The following is a 6,000-nucleotide window of genomic DNA, read 5'->3' as shown; positions in this document are numbered from 1 at the left end:
TTGTATCAGAGATCTAGATTCATAGGTGTTATGAGTTACAAGCAAATTTAGTAGAGTCTTGCGGATCGGTACGGAGACGTCTGTACTTATCTTCGGGAGGCTATGGAACTGTTTGGAAAAGTTTCACTCCTTTGATTCTTTATCATGAAAATTTGTTGATTTCGAAATTCTGAATCTCTGTCTTTCTATTCTCTCACAGATGGTGAGGACACGCACAACTTGATCTGATGATCAAACACCTGCGCCCCCTACTAGACTCGCGAGAGGCCGGGCCCGGGGCCTGGGCCGGGGCAGAGGCCGAGGATGCGCACGTGGTGCAGCCAGAGCACCGACCCGAGCTGCTACAGATGAGCCACCAGTAGCTCCGGTTAGAGAGCAGGCACCTGAGATGCATGTTACTACCCCTGCTCTTAAAGAGACTCTCGCATGGTTTCTGAGCATATTCAGCACTTTAGCTCAAACAGGGTTGGTTCCACTTGCTCCTTCCATATCGCAGGCCAGGGGAGGAGCACAGACTCCCCCAGCACGTACCCCAGAGCAGCGGGTCAAGGTTGACCAGGTCCTAGAGGTCATACCAGTACAACTGGTTTTCTCAGTTCAGCCCGAGGTTAGGGTAGCAGCTTCCGAGGTGTAGCAAAACAGGCTCGAGAGGTACAACAAGTAGCACCCTACTACTTTCAGCGGTTTGGCTTCAGAGGATGACTAGGGTTTTAGTGAGGAGTGCCACCGTATCCTCCATACTATGGGTATTGTGGAGTCGAGTGGGGTTGCTTTCACTACGTTCAAGCTTAAGGGAAGGGCTTATAGTGGTGGCGGGTGTATGAGTTGGGTAGGCCGACCGAGGCAACTGCACTCACCTGGGATCAGTTCTCAGAGATGTTTATGAGGGAGTTTATTCCCCAGAGTCTTAGGGATGCATGGCGCGCAGAGTTTGAGCAGTTGGTCTAGGGTTCTATGACCGTATTAGAGTATGCAGTCCGGTTCAGTGATTTGTCCAGGTATGCACCAGCCTTTGTTGCTACTGTCAGAAAGGGAGTTCATCGATTTATCGAGGGGGTCAACCCTACTATCAAATTCAACTGGACCGATAGTTGGAGATGGACATCCCATACCATCAGGTAGTAGAGATCACTCAGAGATTAGAGGGTATGTGGGCCCGATAGAGAGAGGAGAGGGAGGCCAAGAGGCCTCGAGATTCTGGCACACATACTGGTTCTCGTGCCCTAGTTGCAGCCCATCATGGTAAGGGCTATGTGAGCCGCCTAGTTCATTCAGCACTTCCAGCCACTCACAGGCCTCAGGTTCCCCATTATGCACCGCCATTGTCCAGTGCACCTCCTGCACGGGGTGCTTTCAGTGGTCGGTCCAACCAATCAGGCCCGAGCCAGTTCTAGCAGCCACGTCCTCCAAGGGCTTGTTTTGAGTGTGATGACACTCGTCATTATGGTGAGGGACTGCCCCAGACTTAGGAGGGTTGCACCTTCATAGACTACTCAGGCTCCACGTATTCCACAGGGCCCTCAGGCTTCTCAGGCCGTGGTTACCGCACCAGTTGCCACTCCACCTGCACAGATAGTCAGTGGTGGAGGTCAGGCAGGTAGAGGTCGCCCTAGATGGGGTGGCCAGGTCAGATATTATGCTCTCCCTACTAGTACTGAGGCAGTTGCATCCGACTCAGTTATTACATATATTGTTCCGATTTTTCATAAAGATGAATGAATCTTATTTGATCCAGGCTCCACTTATTCCTATGTATCATCTTATTTTGCTCCGTATTTGGGTATATACCATGATTCTTTGAGTTCTCCTATCTATGTGTCCACGACTGTGGGAGATTCTGTTGTCGTTGACCGTATGTATCGATCGTGTTTAGTTATTCTTAGTGGTTTTGAGACCAGAGCCGATACATTGCTACTCAGTATAGAAGATTTTTATGTTATCTTGGGCATGGACTGGTTATCGCCCTATCATATTATCCTTGATTGTCATGCCAAGATGGTGACGTTGGTTATACTAGGTTTGCCGCGGTTAGAGTGGAAAGGTAGTCTAGATTATGTTCCTAGCAGGGTAGTTTCTTTCCTTAAGGCACGTCAGATGGTTGGAAAGGGATATGATACGTATCTTGTATATGTGAGAGATGTCACTGTTGATACTCCTACCGTTGAGTCAGTTCCGGTACTGAGGGATTATCCAGATATATTTTCGGCGGATCTTCCGTGCATGCCGCACGACAAGGATATCGATTTTGGCCCTAACAGAGTTGTTACCGGGCACTCAGCCCATTTTTATTCCATCATATTGTATGGCCCTAACAGAGTTGAAGGAGTTGAAGGAGCAGTTGCAGGAGTTGCTTGATAAGGGTTCGTTCGGCCCAGTGTATCACCTTGGGGTGTTCCGGTCTTGTTTGTAAAGAAGAAGGATAGTTCTATGCGCATGTGTATTGATTATGGCCAGTTGTACAAGGTTACAGTTAAGAAAAGGTATCCATTGTCATGCATTGATGACCTATTTGATTAGTTCCTTGTGATATCTTTTGGGTTGACCAACACTCCAACAACATTCATGCACTTGGTGAGCAATGTATTCCAACCCTATCTTGACTCATTCGTCATTGTGTTTATTGATGACATTATGGTGTACTCCTGGAGCTGGGAGGATCATGATCAACACTTGAGGACCGTGTTTCAGACCTTGAGAGAAAAGAAGTTGTATGCATAATTTTCAAAGTGTGAATTCTGGCTTGATTCGGTGGCATTTTTGGGTCATGTAGTGTCGAGTGAGGGGATCAAGGTAGATCAAAAAAGATTGAAGAAACGCAGAGTTGGACTAGACCATCTTTCGCTACTGAGATCCAGAGTTTTCTTGGTTTGGCAGGGTATTACCTTCGATTCGTAGAGGGTTTCTCATCTATTGGTGTGCCTATGAAAAAATTGACCTAGAAGGGTGCTCCGTTCAGGTGGATCGAGGAGTGTGAGGAGAGCTTTCAAAAGGTCAAGACTGCTTTGACTATGGCCCCAGTATTAGTGTTGCCTACGGGTTCAGGGTCTTATATTGTGTACTGTGACGCGTTGCGTATTGGTCTCGGCACGGTGTTGATGCAGTACGGTGGGGTGATTGCCTATGCGCCTAGACATCTGGAGGTGCATGAGAAGAACTATCATGTCCACGACCTTGAGCTAGCAGCTATTGTTCATGCCTTGAAGAGTTTGCGGCACTATTTGTACGGTGTCCCTTGTGAGGTCTATACCGACCACCAGAGTCTTCAACATCTGTTCAAACAGAAGGATCTTAACCTGCGGTAGTGGAGGTGGTTACATTTGCTTAAGGACTATGATATTATCATTCTATATCATCCCGGGAAGGCTCACTATGATGCAAGTCAGGCTATGTTTGCCCAATGTAGATGGTTTACATGAGGTGATTCTTCAGGAGGCTCACTATTCGCGGTACTCCATTCATCCGGGTTCCTCCAAGATGTACCAGGACTTGAGGAAGCACTATTGGTAGAGGAGGATAAAGAAGGACATTGTAAAATATGTAGCTCGGTGCCTAAACTGACAACATGTGAAGTACGAGCATCAGCGGCCAGTTAGATTGCTTCAGAGGCTAGATATTCTAGAGTGGAAATGGTAGTGGGTTACAATGGATTTTTTTGTTGGTCTCCCACGGACTAAGAGGAAGTTCGATGCAGTTTGGGTGATTGTGGATAGGTTGACTAAATCGGCTCATTTCAATCCACTGGTGATTAATTTTTCTTCAGAGTAGCTGGCTCAGGTTTATAATAGCGAGATTGTCAGAGTTCATGGCGTGCTAGTATCCATCATCTCTGATCGGGGTACACAATTTACATTGCGGTTCAGGAGGGCCGTACAACACGAGTTAAGCACGCGGGTTGAGTTGAGCACAATATTTCACCCTCAGACGGACGGACAGTCCGAGCACACTATTCAGATACTGGAGGATATGTGTCGTGCGTGTGATGGAGTTTGGCGGTTCTTGGGATTAGTTCTTGTCACATGTGGAGTTTTCCTACAACAACATCTATCAGTCGAGCATTTAGATGGCTCCGTATGAGGCCTTGTATGGGAGACGGTGTCGGTCTCCAGTGGGTTGGTTTGAGCCTGGTGAGGCTAGGCTATTGAGTACAAACTTGGTTCAGGATGCTTTGGAAAAGGTTAAATTGATTAAGGATTGACTTTGTACCACCCAATCTAGACAGAAGAGTTATGCGTATCGGAAGGTTCGCGATGTTGCATTCATGGTTGGGAAATGGGGCTTGCTCGAGTTTCTCTCATGAAGTGTGTTACGAGGTTCGGGAAGAAGGGAAAGTTGAGCCCTAGGTATATCGGACCTTTTGATATTCTCGAGAGGATTAGAGAGGTAGCCTACAAGCTTGCAGTGCCACCTAGTCTAGGTGCAGTTCATCCAATATTACATGTTTCTTTGCTCCGAAATTATCACGGTGATCCATCTCACGTGTTGGATTTCAGCTCAGTCCAATTAGACAAGGATTTTCCTTATGTTGAGGAGCTGGTGGCCATTTTTGACAGGCAGGTTCGGAAGTTGAGGTCGAAGAACATTACTTTAGTGACGGTTCAGTGGAAAGGCCAGCCAGTCTCAAGGAGACTTGGGAGACCGAGCATGATATGCGTGGCCCTTATCCTCATATTTTCACCACTTCAGGTATGTCTCTATTCTCGTTCGAGGACAAATGTTTGTTTTAAGAGGGAGAGGATTTAATGACCCGGCCGGTTATTTTTAGTGTTTTAGCCCCGATCCCCTGTTTATTGCCTCCCCTATGTTGTATCATAATTATGTGACCTGACCTCGTCACTACTCTATCGAGGTCATACTATGCTTCTGCACATCTTTTTGTGCAGATTCAGATACTTCCTATCAGTCCCGACACCAATGAGCTGAGTTCGCATTTGGAGACTTGAAGGTACACCTGTCCGCGTCCGCAGGCCTCAGAGTCACCTTCTATTCATTTCTATATTTTTTCTTTATTACTAGATACAATTGTATAGGGATGACTTTGATATTGGTGTAGAACTTGTTACTTGTATTACGCCGTGTTTTGGGCTATTGTATATGCATGGAGCTGTGAAGATATTTCCTTATTTTAGATGTTGGGTTTTGAGAATTTTAAATTATTATTTTGGTTATTTCCACATGTTTCTTATGCTTACCTAGTTAGTCGTAGAGACTAGGTGCCATCACGACATCCTACGGAGGAAAATTGGGGTCGTGACATACGCTTGTTGTTTGGGTCCCGGGTGACCCGAGGTCATTTCGGCACATTATGTGAAAAGTTGGAAAATGAGTTTTGAAGTTGAAAATCTTGAGTTTTAATGATCGCTTCTTGATATTTGATGTTATTCTGATGATTTAAGTTAGCAAGCGCATTTGTATGATGTTATTACACTCGTCGGAATTTTTGGATTGGATTTCAAGGGGCTCTAGAGAGTTTCAGATGGGTTGCGTATGGTTTTGGAATTGCTGATGAATATTTGGTGAATTGAACCTGTACGTCTCGCATTTGCAAAGAACTGTTCACAATTGCGAGCCTCACATTTGCGATATAAGGCTCACATTTGCAATATCGGATGGGGGACTGTGACCTTCGCTTTCGGGAAGCAAGAGTCGCATTTGCAAATAAAGGGGTTCCGTATTTATGACATCCGTGCCACATTTGTGACACTAGGGAGCTTAAGGGAACTTCCCAATTGAGAACTTGGTCCCCATATGCGAGCTGGAGGGTCTTCGCAAATGCGAAGGGAGAGTTGCATTTGCGACAACTGAAGGCTCATACACTAATTACATTTGCGATTAGTGGTTCGCATTTATTCGCAATTGCAACATTTGCAGCTGGGTAAAATGTGAGGATTTCAAAACTTAGCTCATTTTACACTATTTTTAAACCCTAAACTATATAGAAGACACTTTTTGGAGAACAATTTCTTCCCAAATTCATAGGAAAGCAACTTTAACTTGTTTTTA

This window comes from Nicotiana tomentosiformis, chromosome 10, assembly GCF_000390325.3.
Source record: "Nicotiana tomentosiformis chromosome 10, ASM39032v3, whole genome shotgun sequence".
In the NCBI taxonomy this organism is placed as follows: domain Eukaryota; kingdom Viridiplantae; phylum Streptophyta; class Magnoliopsida; order Solanales; family Solanaceae; genus Nicotiana; species Nicotiana tomentosiformis.
The sequence above is the reverse complement of the archived record's forward strand: the minus strand, read 5'-3'. Positions refer to the sequence as shown.